This window comes from Bos indicus, chromosome 19, assembly GCF_029378745.1.
Source record: "Bos indicus isolate NIAB-ARS_2022 breed Sahiwal x Tharparkar chromosome 19, NIAB-ARS_B.indTharparkar_mat_pri_1.0, whole genome shotgun sequence".
Classification (NCBI taxonomy): domain Eukaryota; kingdom Metazoa; phylum Chordata; class Mammalia; order Artiodactyla; family Bovidae; genus Bos; species Bos indicus.
In genome coordinates, this window is record NC_091778.1 from 51,787,671 (window position 1) to 51,800,499 (window position 12,829).

The following is a 12,829-nucleotide window of genomic DNA, read 5'->3' on the forward strand; positions in this document are numbered from 1 at the left end:
TCTGGGGAAACCATAGCAATGCAGCCTCAGTGACTGTCGGCCTGCCCTCATGGAGACCGGGCTCGTCACTGTCTCTCATCTGAGTAAATGGCTGAGGCATTTGATGATAACACATTTGTCAGTTATTAACCATCTCTTAGATTTATTTCACTTTAATTTATTTGTTTTGAAGTGAGAGAAAACCCAAACTTGTATGGAGAATGAGCTGGGAGGTTTAGACATTTGACACAGCACAGGTCACACTCACTCAGCTCCCGCTCCATGACGGTCCTGCTGGTAGGCTGTAGACAGGTCTGCACTGGAGACACCACAGGACATATGTGGGTAGCCCTCATCACTGCCACGGAGCCCGAAGCTGGGCACGGTGGGGGATGCCATGAGAGGACATCCTGAAGGGAATCATTCAGTTCAGTTCAGTTCAGTTCAGTCACTCAGGCGTGTCCGACTCTTTGCGACCCCATGAATCGCAGCACGCCAGGCCTCCCTGTCCATCACCAACTCCTGGAGTTCACTCAGACTCACGTCCATCAAGTCAGTGATGCCATCCAGCCGTCTCATCCTCTGTTGCCCCCTTCTCCTCCTGCCCCCAATCCCTCCCAGCATCAGAGTCTTTTCCAATGAGTCAACTCTTCGCATGAGGTGGCTGAAGTACTGGAGTTTCAACTTTAGCATCATTCCTTCCAAAGAAATCCCAGGGCTGATCTCCTTCAGAATGGACTGGTTGGATCTCCTTGCAGTCCAAGGGACTCTCAAGAGTCTTCTCCAACACCACAGTTCAAAAGCATCAATTCTTCGACGCTCAGCCTTCTTCACAGTCCAACTCTCACATCCATACATGACCACAGGAAAAACCATAGCCTTGACTAGACGAACCTTTGTTGGCAAAGTAATGTCTCTGCTTTTCAATATGCTATCTAGGTTGGTCATAACTTTCCTTCCAAGGAGTAAGCGTCTTTTAATTTCATGGCTGCAGTCACCATCTGTAGTGATTTTGGAGCCCAGAAAAATAAAGTGTGACACTGTTTCCCCATCTATTTCCCATGAAGTGGTGGGACCGGATGCCATGATCTTCATTTTCTGAATGTTGAGCTTTAAGCCAACTTTTTCACTCTCCACTTTCACTTTCATCACGAGGCTTTTGAGTTCCTCTTCCCTTTGTGCCACAAGGGTGGTGTCATCTGCATATCTGAGGTTATTGATATTTCTCCCGGCAATCTTGATTCTAGCTTGTGTTTCTTCCAGTCCAGCATTTCTCATGATGTACTCTGCATGTAAGTTAAATAAACAGGGTGACAATATACAGTACGCATATATATGGAATTTAGAAAGATGGTAACAATAACCGTGTATACGAGACAGCAAAAGAGACACTGATATATAGAACAGTCTTTTGGACTCTGTGGGAGAGGGAGAGGGTGGGATGATTTGGGAGAATGGCATTGAAACATGTATAATACCATATATGAAACGAGTCACCAGTCCAAGTTCGATGCACGATACTGGATGCCTGGGGCTGGTGCACTGGGATGGCCCAGAGGGATGGTACGGGGAGGGAGGAGGGAGGAGGGAGGAGGGTTCAGGATGGGGAACACGTGTATACCTGTGGTGGATTCATGTTGATATATGGCAAAACCAATACAATATTGTAAACTTAAGAGATACAATAAAGAAAAAAAATTTCAGCAAAATGGTGAGGGGGGGTGACTTCGAGGTCACCCAGCCAGATGTGATGCAGCACCATCCTTGAGGATTGTTCTATCTCTTTCTGTGACAACTGAGATTCTCTGCAATCTCAACAGACTGTCCTGGCAGCATAGGTGCCCACGAACACTCCCTGGGATGCCGGGAAAAGTGATACTGCGACAGGGGATGGTTTTCAAACTGGGTCCTGGAGCTCATCTTTGTACTAAGACTCCAGGAACAGTCATGCTTGTCTGGTGTTCATCCTGTGCCAGGCCTCATATGACATGTGTGTGCTTACTACAGGGCATCCAACCCCGAAACAGTGCCAGGCCAGTGCCAAGAAACTTCAAAACAGCCGAGTTCATGCCAGACTGGTGGGGCTCAGGGACCCCAGAGCTGGGTGTGGCCCCTCAGCTGGACTCTAGCCTGGGTCAGGCCCCCTGAGAACTGGAGAAACAGAAGGTGCCGTGTCAGAATCCAAAACCCTGAATCTTCAGCCAAAGGTCACTGTCATGTGGAGAAACCCCTGCAGCCTGTTCAGGGTCTGGCGTTGACTGGTTCACACCCTGGGCATCTTGCCCTGAAAATGACACTCTCTGCCCTAGCTTTCCGGTCACCACCAGATACATCCACGACTGAGCGTTGTTTCCACTTTGGCCCAGTCTCTTCATTCTTTCTGGAGCTTTTAGTAATTGCTTTATGCTCTTTCTCCTCTTGCTCAGTATCATCTTTGCACGTTCTGACTGGGGGTGGGGTGTGGTGGGGCGCTCATCGGTTATCATATCTTTTTGCCTTTGCATACCGTTCATGGGGTCCTCATGGCAAGAATACTGGGAGGAGTTTCCATTTCCTCCTCCAGTGGATCAGTTTTATCAGAACCTTTCACTATGTCCTGTCTGTCTTGGGGGACCCCATGTGGCATGACTCACAGTTTCATTGAGTTACACAAGCCCCTTCACCACGACAGGGCTGGGATCTATGAAGGAGTTAAGAAGGTGTATGTGCCATAATCATGATGCTGGAGATTCTTAAAGGTGGTTTCTCAAACCCCTCAGCAGAGGCAGTGGCTGGTGTGCGCTCTTTTGGTGGACTTTGCTTCTTGGGATTTGGTGGCAATTCCTTTTCATTCTTTCCTGATTCTGCAGAAAGAGAAATTGTAGGAGCAAGTCCTCGGAACACTCCAGCTTCTAGAAGCACAGTCTTCAGTACCCCGGCTCGTCTTTGCCGCTGTAGAAAGGAGGTCACCATAGCAGTGACTCGGGAGTGGGCTGGGTAATTGGCCTGGTGGGTGGAGGTAACACCCTAAAACACAATCTCTTTACACCGAAGCTTTTCGAACAGATCGAGTAATGGGGCAGAGTGACAGGCTTCCCTGTGGAGGGATGGGGCCTGCCTGGGGAGGAGGAAACGTGCCTTGTGCCAGCCACCCCACGCCTGGCCCTTGGTTAAAGCTGCAAATTCTGCTCCTTTTTGGAAAGCAAGACTCTAGATGTTGGACTCTCAGGACATTTGGGCTAAAATGTACTCACATACTCAGACTCAGACGACTCAGGAATTCTCTGTCAATTTAAATGCCATTCTCTCAGTAAGAGGAGTTTAAAAGTCATTTATATCAATGGCTTGGGGAAACAGGATTTGTGGGTCGTCAAAAATGTCTCCCCTTTTGCAACAGTCTTATAATTAGGAAAACTGCTAAGAAAGAAGCTATTAAACCATGTACGTGGTCAACAATCTAAGCTGCAGGCAAATAAGACAAGGAAGCTCATTGCTCAGGTGTTAGGATACCAAAACTGAGGGGGCCGGGAATGCAGTGCAGGAGGTAATAGAATCATTCACTAATTCAAGCCATTGCTGCCCCCCGCCCCCCAGGCTGGGCTTCCAAGCCACTGCTGGAGGAAACAGGAGAGACAGGGTGGAAATGGCAAAAAGGGGCCAGGCTAGTTGCTGCCCTGATTCTGGTCACTTGCGTTAGAAGGAAGAGGAGGAACTTGCTGCTTTTGCAATAGGTTGCCAAGCTCCACATTTCTGCCTTTTGGTCTTGACTTTCCACTGTATCGTGATCCCAATTATCACCATACCTTGGATCACAGGTGGTTTTTTTTCAAACCTCAGCCTAACCTCCCGGTCTCTGGAAACCCTTCCACACCTGTGCCTTTGGTGCCCTCTGCAGAGTGGCTCAGCGACTTACAGGTTCATCATGCCCTCGCCCCCGTGGGGACAGGTGTGCTTTCCAGGCTCCTCTAAGGAAACTGGTCAAAGGAATGTCTCAGAGTAAAACCTGGCAGGGAAAGTGCATCAGATGTCAGGTGGGTGAGTTGGAGGAGAAGAGAGAGATGAAGAAAGGTTGTGGGGTGATGGCCAGGGCAGGACGGTGGCAGCAGCCAGCCATAGGAATCGCAGGAGACCTGATGGAGGGGCCTCAGCCCTGACAACCCCTTTTCCCTGGCCAGCAGGTGGGGGCCCGTTCCTCCAACTCTGGTTCTCTTTTTTGTGTCCTGAGGCTCCAGTATCTTCCATCCCTCCAACCACTGGGACTCAGAACTGAAATAGAAACCCAAATTCCTCTTTTCCACCATGAGGACAGGTTAACCTGAAGCCCCTCAAAGGAAACACGAATCAGAAAGTCAGAAGGCTTTAGCTCTAATGAAAGAGAAACGTGAGTCCTCTGGGCGTCTGTGGCCTTGATTCGCCTGGTGCTGTGCTGTGATCTGCCCTGACTGTGTGTCCTGCAGGGTGATAGAGAGAGCTCTGGCCACTGATCAGCCCTTGAAGCTGGGGGCCCCTCTCCCTCTGGGCTCCAGCCACAGGGGAAAGTTTTGCCCCTGGGAGGGCTGGCCATAGTGCCTGCCCGTGGAGCAGGGTTGGACCCACCTGAAGCAAATCTGTGGCCACGAGGTTTGTGAGGAGTGGGCCAGCATGTGGCATGGCTCCTGGACCTCCCTGTTGTGGTCCAGGAGCAGCAGCAGCTGGTGGGCAGCACACAGCATTGCCGCTGTCCAGGCCTGCAGAACAAAGCCACATGTGACCAGGTGCTCCAGGGATGCACAGGCAGGCGACAGGGCCGATCACACCAGCACTGTCCTGAGATCTTATGTGGTCTCCTGTGTTTATGAGCGGTGTACTGCCCTCTCTTCTTCAGCAGTGCTTATTTCTAAAATTAAATTCTATAGTTCTCCTGACAATTTTAACTCTAAACCTGTCTTGGAGCTTTATTCATTGTCTGACTCCAGCAGCAGAGATTGCTCCCAGCCCAGTGACTCCATGGCATGTACGTGTGAGCATACAGGAGCCCGTGTTTGTGAAAGAGCCCGGCTGTGGGTCAAGTCGAGTCTGAGGGCAGTGACCACCGTCATGGGGTAGGTGGGCTATCAGAAGTGCACCGTGAGCCCAGCAGGACAGCACCGGGTGCCTTGAGGCAACCTCCTGTGGCATGAAGGGCTCCAGCCACACTGAGCTCCAAGGTCAAGTCACTCTGCAGAGTCTCAAGGCTGTCTAAGTAAAGATTAAACAAAAGATGAAAAAGAAAAAAAATATGTGCAAGTTGTGTCAAAGTTTGTTTTGAGAAAACGGTGTAGATCTGGGTTGGAAGAGACAGGGGGCAAAAGTGACCCGGGCGCTCCCTATCCTCCGTGAACTGCCCTGCAACATGACAGCGACACATGCAGCCAGGGCAGGCCCAAGTGCGATGCTGACGACGACAGTGTCACCAGCTGCAGGGGCCTCTGGCTGCCTGGACCCCTGAATGACCGTGTGGCACCGGCCCCCTGAACAGGCTCCCAGGGTATGGATGGAGGCCCCTGTATCCACAGATCCCCCACTGCAGACCATCACCAGGAGGCCACTCTTCCAACAGAGGGCTTGGGCAGCCAAGGGAGACCAGGTCAGGTGCATATGTGCACGGGGGATCACCCACACACGAGTCTCCCTCACCGTGAGCAGACCCTCAGACCAGGCCCCCCAGGCGTGCTGACTCAGACCTGCCAACAAGGGGCCAAGTTCAGAATCATATTCCACGCCCCCTCCACCCGACAGCAGCTGCCCCCAAGGCCTGTCCAGTTAGAGCCAGACATGACACAACGGACTGGTTCCTTATTGGGAAGGAGTACGTCAAGGCTGTATATTGTCATCCTGCATATTTAACTTATATGCAGAGTACATTGTGCAAAATGCTGGGCCGGTTGAAGCACAAGCCAGAATCAAGATTGCCAGGATTAATATCCATAATCTCAGCTATGCAGATGACACCACCCTTACGGCAGAAAGCAAACGGGAACTAAAGAGCCTCTTGATGAAAATGAAAGAAAAGAGTGAAAAAGCTGACTTAAAACATGACATTCAAAAGACTAAGATCATGGCATCTGGTCCCATCAGTCCAGTTCAGTTCAATTGCTCAGTCGTGTCCGACTCTTTGCAACCCCACAGACTGCAGCATTCCAGGACTTCCTGTCATTCACCAACTCCCAGAGTTAACTCAAACTCATGTCATTTGAGTCGGTGATGCCATCCAACCATCTCATCTTCTGTCATCCCCTTCTCCCGCCTTCAATTTTCGCCAGCATCAGGGTCTTTCAAATGAGTCAGCTCTTCGCATCAGGTGGCCAAAGGATTGGACTTTCAGCTTCCACATCAGTCCTTCCAATGAATATTCAGGACTGATTTCCTTTAGGATGGACTGGTTGGATCTCCTTGCAGTTCAAGGGACTCTCAAGAGTCTTCTCCAACACCACAGTTCAAAAGCATTAATTCCTTGCTGCTCAGCTTTCTTCATAGTCCAACTCTCACATCCATACATGACTACTGGAAAAACCATAGCTCTGACTAGATGGACCTTTGTTGGCAATGTCTCTGCTTTTTAATATGCTGTCTAGGTTAGTCATAACTTTTCTTCCAAGGAGGAAACATCTTTTAATTTCCAGGCTGCAGTCACTGGTCCCATCACTCATGGCAAATAGATGGGGACACAATGGAAACAGACTTTATTTTCTTAGGCTCTACAATCACTGCAGATGGTGTCTGCAGCCATGAAATTAAAAGACAGTGGCTCCTTGAAATGACTCTAGCAGTCATGTATGGATGTGAGAGTCGGATCGTAAAGAAAGCTGAGCACCAAAGAATTGATGCTTTTGAACTGTGATGTTGGAGAAGACTCTTGAGTCCCTTGAACTGCAAGGAGATCCAACCAGTCCATCCTAAAGGAAATCAGTCCTGAATATGCATTGGAAGGACTGATGCTGAAGTTGAAGCTCCAACACTTTGGCCCCTTGAGCGAAGAGTCAGTTCTTTGCAAAAGACTCTGATGCTGGGATAGATTGAAGGCAGGAGGAGAAAGGGACAATAGAGGATAAGACGGTTGGATGGCATCACTGACTCAATGGAAATGAGTTTGAGCAAGCTCTGGGATTTGGTGGTGGACAGGGAAGCTTGGCGTGCTGCAGTCCACGGGGTCCCAAAGAGTTAGTCACAACTGAGTGACTGAACTGATCCTGAGAAGGCCTGCCTGGGTGGTAGGGGCCTCCCCCAGTGAGCCTGGTCCCCATCTGGGCTCATAGCCTGAACACCCAGCACCTGCATCCTCGAGCAGATGTCCACATTTCCAGCTTCTTCTGATTTTAAAAGTGAGGCCATGGACAGCCTGTCAGACCAGCACCAGTTCCTAGAACAGCAGGCACAGTTCAGGGCAGCATGGGGAGCCCGGGGGTCGGCAGGGAGAGGCTGTCCGGCTGATTCAGCTCTTCTGTGCAGATGCTGCTGAGGCTTGGCTCTACAAGGACCAAGTGGACAAGTTGTAAACAGTGAGGGAGGAGCTCAACTCACCACCACCCCACCCTGACAGGTCTGCTCACCTGCCTCCCAGTCCTCTCAGCTTTCTGGCAAGAGAGCCCTCACGGGAACACGGAGGCAGGAGGCTGGGCTGCTCCGCGGGCTGGCCGTTCTGTCAAGGCCTCTGCCTAGTCCCTAGTCTGGCTTCTGAGACAGGATGACCTCCTGCTCCCGACAAGTGCCTTCCCCACCCACCTCCCCTCCCCCTAGCAGAGTGCAAGCCAGAGACGTGCAAGAGGGATGAGTATTCCAGGCCCAAGGCCATGTCATTGGTTCTAGGTCCACGTTTTCCTCTGTGTGTGTGTGAGTCGCTCAGTCCTGTCCAACTCTTAGTGACCCCATGGACTGTTGCTTGCCAGGCTTCTGTGCCCATGGAGTTCTCCAGGCAAGAATACTGGAGTGGGTTGCCATTCCCTCTTCCAGGGGTTCTTCCCAAACTAGGGATGGAAACTGAGTCTCCTACATTGCAGGCAGATTCTGTACCATCTGAACCATCAGGGAATCCCATCTGCTCCTTTAGTAGCAAACAATCCCCACATTCTTTTAGCCTCTGAATCCTTTTTAGAACCCCTTATCAGCTGAGACAGTGAATATCCAACAAGAAAATGGCAACTGGGTGGCCAATACTCCATGCTCGAAAACGATGGAGTGAAGGAGTGTGGAACCTCCATTCACATGCCACCAGTCAAGTCCCGAGATTTTGTGCCAAATGGCAACAAACTGGGTTTTGGAGAAGACAATGGCACCCCACTCCAGTACTCTTGCCTGGAAAATCCCATGAACGGAGGGCCTGGTGGGCTGTAGTCCATGGGGTCGCTAAGAGTCAGACACGACTGAGCGACCTCACATTCACTTTTCACTTTCATGCATTGGAGAAGGAAATGGCAACCCACTCCAGTGTTCTTGCCTGGAGAATCCCAGGGACGGGAGAGCCTGGGCTGCCGTCTATGGGGTCGCACAGAGTCAGACATGACTGAAGCGACTTAGCAGCAGCAGTGCATATTTTATGAAGCAGGTGAGACTCAGTGCTCTCCAAAAACCATACTCCCCTCCTTAATTTAGCAGTCTGCCTCCAAAAGCTACCCAGGTAACTCAGAGATAAAGAATCTGTCTACCCAGCAGGAGAGGCAAGTTTGGTCCCTGGGTGGGGAAGATCCCCTCGAGAAGGGAATGGCAACACACTCCAGTATTCTTGCCTGGGAAATCTCAAGGACGGAGGAGCCTGATGGTCTACAGTCCATGGGATGCTAAAAGAGCTGGACGCAACTCAGCAAATAAAACAGCAGCAGCCACCTCCAAAGTGGGGAGGGGCGGGAAGCCGACTCTGTAAACACGTGTTCCTCCGCCCCAGGGACACCCATGGCTGTTGAGCAGCCTTCATTGAGAACCCACTGTGCTCAGAATGGCTGGCCTTCACCCCGTTGGGAGAGCAGGGACCTCGTCAGAACAAAACACCCTTGTTTATTGACCCCTCGAAGAAGGGAACTGCACCCTCTCTCCCTTACTCACCCCCACCCCAGGGGGCCCAGCCTCAGTGTGGACAGTCCCCTGGGGTTCCCATGAAGCCTGAGCAGCCGGCTGGGCTCTGCTTTCAGCCTGTGGACCTCCCCCTCAGGCTGACTCTGGCACATTCTGGAAGGTGGGGACCTGAACCCTCAGGTGTGTGCTGACCAGCTGAGGCCTGGGCACCTGGACCTGTCCCCAGAGCACCTGCCCTCAGCTTCCTGCTCACAGCCCTCCTGGGGCCCCTTGTGGAAAACACCCAATTTTAAACTTTGACCCTCAGTCACTCTCAGACCTGGTGGCCTCTGGCCCTTATATTCTAGCCCTGGGTCAGGACGCTCTGCCAGGAGGGGAGGTCAGAGTTCAAATGAGGATGCAGAGGAAGAAAGCACTGCCCCAGGCTTGGGGTGAGGAGGGGGAGGACAGGAGGGGCATCTGTGCTCCTGGAGTGTCCTGGCACTGACGGCCAATCTTCTCAGGCCAGGAGGGCGGGAAGACCCTCGAACCTTCTGACCCCTACTGAAGGCTGAGTGAGTCTCTGAACAGGGTGGCATTGGGGGAGTGTTCTGGGGGGATGCAGTTGACTAAAAGAAAACCACACAGTGAGAGAGCTATGATGGAGTTAGAGAATCTGTCCCAAGAGATGGGGGAGGCCAGTTCGTGGGGCTTCTGGCCAGGAGTACAGGTGGGCTTTCCTGGCGCTCTAGTGGTAAAGAACCCGCCTACCAATGCAGGAACCGTACGAGACCTGGGTTCGATCTCTGGGATAGCAAGATCCCCTGAGGAGGGCATGGCAACCCACCCCAGTATTCTTGCCTGGAGAATCCCATGGACTGAGGAGCCTGGTGGGGTACAGGCCGTAGGGTCGCAGAGTCGGACACAACTGAAATGACTTGGCATGATGCACAGATGGTGAAGGATACGTCTGGGCGAAGGTGACTCTACTGCTTGCCACAGAGAACAGATATATCACAAGTTAAGGGTGAGGGTGCTTTTCTTTTGTGGGAAAACGCAAGCAGGTGGGGTCAGTGAAATTCTTCCTGAGTCACCTAACGATCTAAGAGGCTGCTTGTCCAGATACACAGAGTCCGTTAACGTCTCTAATTCCTGTCTGAGCACAGAAGTGCACTGTGAGTCAGCGGCTGCAGAGGATTCATCTTTGCAGAACTGGACAGTGAGCAAGACACTCTGTGCTCCTCTTTTGTGTGCAGGGTCAAGCCCAGCAGGCTGCAGCCCTCAGCTGAGTCACTCAGGGATGGCCCCTCAGCCTTGGTGACCATCCAGGAGCCCCTGGGAGCTCCCCCTCTTCTCCAGATGGTCTTGAGGGTGACAGTCCTCCCAGGAAAGGCAGCATGGTGGTGCCAGGGTCCCACAGCCCCTCCCCTGGGAGAAGCCCCAGATGGGTCAGAAGAGTGAGGTGATGGCCTTCAAAGGACCCATGGTTTTGCACTTAGAGCCCGTGGGCATTTCAGCCTGGCCCCAGCCCTTCCACCCACCGCCCCGGAGCCTTGGGGAAGCCCTGAGATAGCCATGTGGGGGATTATTTTACTGTCCCTTCACATCCCATAAACCCCACTCTCTTTAATCTAATAAAAATTGTTGTTTATTCTTAAAGAACACAGTATTCTCTGATTACTTGAGCACAGGATCATTGTAGAAATTCTGGAGGAAAAAAAGTTGAAGAAACTGTAAAAACCTATAGTTCCCAAACTCAGACATACTTCCTGATGATATTTTATGTTCGTCTAGCTTTTCTGGACGTATATGTTTCTATGGATTCAAAAGGAATGGGCTTCCCAGGTGGCACCAGTGGTAAAGAACCTGCCTGCCAATTCAGGAGCTATAAGCACATGCAGGCTCGATCCCCGGATCGGGAAGATCTCCTGGAGGATCGCATGGCAACCCACTTCAGAATTCTTGCCTGGGAAATCCCATTACAAGAGGAGCCTGGCAGGCTGCAGGCCAGTGGGTCCCAAAGAGTCAGACACCATTGAAACGAGTTAGCATGCAGGCAGTCATTCAAAGGGAAATTGGGACGATGCTGTCTGCACAGTTGGGGGTTTAGGCTGCCTGGTTCTGCTGATGCCCCCACAGTACTGTCAGATGTGCCCAGCCTCAGCACAGGCCCTCAGTCCACACCAGACACGTCCACACACAGGAGCTGTTATGGAACCTGTAACTGAGGCAGCTACGGTCACAGGAGCACCCCAACCAGATCCTCTACTTCCCCGCAGACCCTCAGGTGATCCCAGGAGCACTGGCTCCTCCAGGCTCAGCGGCACTTCCAGGAGCAGGGCCCCTCTCTGCCACACGACAGACCCCAGGGGTCCTCCTCCTTGATGACCATTTCAAGCAGCCCCTGAAGATGGTCGTTACCAGCTCCTGCCTCCCCCAGGAACAGCTGAGGAGTCTGCCTCTGTCCGCAGCGCTCTTTCTGAGATGCCTCTTGGAAACTCCCAAGGAGGGAGGGCATCTCCCAAGATCAGAAGGAGCCGCATCCTGGGCCCTGGCCTGCCCTCTCTTTGGTCTGGGGTTAGAGTCTTCCCAGAGAAGCGTCCTGATTCTTGGGTAATTCTGGGAATGGAGGCAGAAAGTTGAAAGGAGAGAGCAAACTCTGTGTGTGAAGGTTCCTCCACCACCTTCTCTGGGGGTCACTCGGAGTGACTAGGGCAAGAGAGAGCCAGAAGCCAGGGTGTATGGGCCAGTCTCACGCTCAGTGGGATGAAGGGAAGCCTCTTTGAAGGGCTCTAACTTTTATGTATGTTTTTGTAACTGCATGTCCCTCCCGGGCCTGCTGGTCCAGGGACTTCCCGGGATTGGGGCATAAGCCTCACCCCCCTGGCACTGGTTCCCACTCAGCCCTCCACAAATGTCTGTTGAATAAACAAGAGTTGATTTGGAAAAGAATTCACACTGTTAGAATAGAGTACTTTAAACAAACCAATAAATAACAACACAAAATCAACCAACCAACACAAAAATGGACTTATCCTATCCCCAAAATTCCCTTGCTAGGGATGCCTCTCACCTTACAGGTGAGGATTCTGTGGGGAGCAGGTTTGAACACCCCAAGTCTTCTGGCACCCTGGCAGTTTCCGAGGGTGCTCCCCCAGGGCCCAGAGTAGCCAGGCCAGTCCCCCAGGAAGGTCTGAGTTGGCTCAGGGACTCTCGTCTGGTATCCCCAGCTCCTGTGCCTGCAGCCCCACCAGTGACTTGCCTGCCATGCCCCAGCTGCTGCCAGGGAGCTCGTCACACTTGCACAGGACTTGCCCTCCAAGGTAAACACCCGACTGGGCCCCACCGGGGGAAGGACACCCACTCTGCGCTCAGAGGCATTAGAACAAGGGGGAACTTGCTCTTTGGGGACCAGGGGGAAGCGCAGGCTGGTAAGCCTGTGTGGAGGCAGGGGGACAGCAGCAGGATGGGTGTTTAACTGAGGAAAGGAGGCAGGCGGTGCCTCAGTCAGGGCCACCAAGGAATGGGGCCACCAACCCCCTCATGGCACTGTGCATCCTGTACATAAACGCAGCGCTTGTGAGCACACCCGGGGATTCCCTCTCGGGATACCATCCCCGGAGACTTACTTTCTGTTTACCTCTTATTTCACTGCTATGCAGAGTACATCATGCGAATTGCCAGGCTGGATGAAGCACAAGCTGGAGTCAAGACTGTTGGAAGAAATACCAACAACCTCATAGATGCAGATGATACCACTCTAAATGACAGAAAGTGAAGAGGAACCAAAGAGCCTCCTGATGAGGGTGAAAGAGGAGAGTGAAAAAGCTGGCTTAAAACTCAATATTTATAAAACTAAGACCATAGC

General features: G+C 52.0%; 1 long non-coding RNA gene across 1 annotated transcript in view; it reads right to left on the minus strand.

The window, feature by feature from the left end:
* Positions 1-12,829, minus strand: part of LOC139177607 (uncharacterized) — a 26,925-nt gene continuing 14,096 nt past the window's right edge. Inside the window, exon 3 of the long non-coding RNA XR_011562121.1 lies at positions 1-7,444. This is a non-coding gene — a long non-coding RNA (uncharacterized lncRNA). The remainder of the gene's footprint in view (positions 7,445-12,829) is intronic.